Here is a 3,029-nt window from a genome sequence, read left to right as displayed (position 1 = left end):
GGCCATCTGGAAAGCTGGTCAGGTGCCACTTCTGCCATATATTATTAGTCAACAAAGTCACAGGTCCATTGCAGAATCACTGAGAAAAAACATGAAAACAAAAAGCAGACCTCCCTTCATGATAGAGTCATAAGGAATTTGAGACCATCCTTAATCCATCACAGAAACTTAACCAAAAATGTAACCCTTTTTCTTTTCTTTAGTGGGGTGTGTGATGCAGCTCAAGGGACCTTTTTATTTCAGTTGTCATTTTATTGTGGTAAGAATACTTAACATCTACCCTCTTAGCAGCACAGTATTGTTAACTATAGGCACAATGTTGTGATTATAGGTAACTTATTCAACTTGTATAGCTAAAAATTAATACCCATTAACAGCCTCACACTCCCCCCACCCAGTCCCTGGAAACCACCATTGTACAACCTGTTTCTATGAGTTTGACTCTTTTTTTTTTTTGATACTTCATATAAGTGAAATCATGTAGTACTGGTCCTTCTGAAACTGGCTTATTTCACTTACAATAATATCCTCAGGGTTCATCTGTGTTATCACATATGAGAGTGTTTCCTTCTTTTTTAAGGTGGGATAATATTTCACTGTATGTATGCACCACACTTTCTTTATCCATTCATTCACTGATGGACATTTAGATTGTTTGCCTATCTTGGCTATTGTAAACAATGGTGCAGTGAACATGGAGATTAAGATATTTCCTTGAGATCTTGATTGCATTTCCTGGATAAACCCCTACAAGGGGGGTTGCTGGATCATTTGGTAGTTCCATTTTTAGTTTTTTGAAGAGACCTCACAGTGTTTTCCACAGTGACTGCACCATTTTGCATACCACCAACAGCATCAGAGGATTCCAATTTCTTGCCGTCCTTCCAACACTTGGAAAAGAAAACAAGAGTGAAAAGGCATGCTCCAGAATGGGAGAAAATATTTGCTAACGTATATCTGATAGGCGGTTAATAACCAAAATACATAAGGAACTCCTACAAGTCAATAGCAAAACAATGAAACTAATAACCCAGTTAAACCGTAGTCCAGGGACTTGAATAGACTTTTCTCCAAAGAAGACATACAAACAGCCAACAGGTACATGAAAAGATGCTCAGCATCACTAACCATCAGGGAAATGCAAATCTAAACCACAATTGGACATCACTTCGTACATGCTAGGATGGCTGTCATCAAAAACACGAAAGACAAGTGTTGTCAAGGATGTGGAAAAATTGGAAGTCTCTATTTACTTAAAAAATCCTTAGCCTGACTCAGAGCCCCGTTCTGCCAGGCTGCCGGAAGCGTTAATGTCAGCCATGCCTGGGGTGCTCAGCAGCAGGGTTTGGTGTAGGGGTGAGGCACGGAGGGTGTTTCTGACCTGCGTCAGCTGCCCTCACTGTTGACCCAGAGCACCCATTGTGGCAACAAGCCCAGTCCCTTCAGGACAGGCTGTGTTTCACAGCCTGTGTGCCTTGGGCTGGAGGAGGGGCAGAAGGGGAGGGAGTGGGGAGATGCAGCTGCTGGACTAATGTGAATGCAAATGCTCATTCCTGGATCTTGCTCTCCTTGTAGCCTCCCCTAGTCACTCTGCCCTGAGGTCTTTTCCATTCCTTGGTTTTGCTACAGTAGGGAGTATAACCTCTGCTTAGTGAGAGGAGGGATGGGCATCGCTCGCTCTTGACCAGAGAACTTCATCCCCATATTCCTTGGTTTGCTTTAGATGAAGGACTTGGTCTTTTGGTTGTTTTGCCATCGTTCTCCTTTGCCTGTCATAGTCTTCCCATCTTTCTTCCCCTTTGATTTACTTTTAATTTTGACATGATTTCAGAACCTTTTCAAGAACAGTACAAGGTACTTCTATACTACTTCATCAAGATTCTCTAAGCGTTAAGATTCATGGTCTCTCTCTCTGTCGCTCTTTTTCCATGTCATCTGTGTTGTCCAATTCATGTCATTTTATGTGGAGCTGTTCATGTCTTCTTATGTGGTACAGTTCACTGTGTATTTCCAAACGCAAGAACGTTCCCTTGCATAACCACGTAATAATCAAATCGGGGAATTAACATTGATACATATTCAGAGCTTTTCCTTTGTCCCACTATTATCCTTTACAGTGAAAGGAAATTCCAAACCATGCCTTGCATTCAGGAATCCAGTGCCTTTAATGTCCTTTATTCTGTAACAGTTCCCCATTTTCCTGTCTTCAGTGGCATTGGTGTATTTAAAGAGCGCTGGCCTGATATTTTGTGGACTGACTGTCAAGTTAGGTTTGTCTGGTGTTTCATCCTGATGGAATTCACGTACTTAGTTTTGACAAGAATACTACATGCGTGTTCTCAGTTCATCATATCAGAGAGAAATAATGATAATGTTAGCTCTCATCAGTTGGGTTTTCCTGTCAAGTTTCTGCATTTTAAAGTTACTTTTTTCTTTTGTAATGTGTATGTATATTGTATAATTAATAAATACTTTGAGACCAGGTAAATATCTTATTCCTCATTGCATTTTCACTTCTGGACATCTGTGGGTGTTTTTTGCCAGAATCTCTTCTATTGTGAGAGTTGCCAAGTGGGGATTCCTCTTTGTTTTTCACTCTACCTGTGCCACATTCTGTGGGCTGTGAGCTGAACACTGGATGCTGTGTCTCAGCAGGACGTTGTAGGTTGACTGTGTACAGCAGGCAGAAATAAGGATAAGGAAGCCCAAGGGACACTTTCCTGAGCTGAAAAATGAGCAATTCATTGTCAGAATTCTCTTAAAAACTAGGCTGACCAATCCCAAGTGAAATTCATATTTTCTCTCCCTTTATCTGGTGGTGGTTATATGATGTATTTATACACATAGATATAATATATGGGTGTATATCTATAATTTTATAGTGCTTAATTTTTATCTTTTCCTAAAGCCAATTATACTCAGTAATTGAGAAGAGCAAAAGGGTGAAAAAATGGTGAAAGAAACAAACCTCTAAATTAGATGCTCCGTTACGTAGCAATTATATATGGCTTTATATATATTACATAGAA

This window comes from Camelus dromedarius, unplaced genomic scaffold (assembly GCF_036321535.1).
Source record: "Camelus dromedarius isolate mCamDro1 unplaced genomic scaffold, mCamDro1.pat HAP1_SCAFFOLD_17, whole genome shotgun sequence".
Lineage (NCBI taxonomy): Eukaryota > Metazoa > Chordata > Mammalia > Artiodactyla > Camelidae > Camelus > Camelus dromedarius.
Note: the sequence above shows the minus strand (reverse complement) of the source record.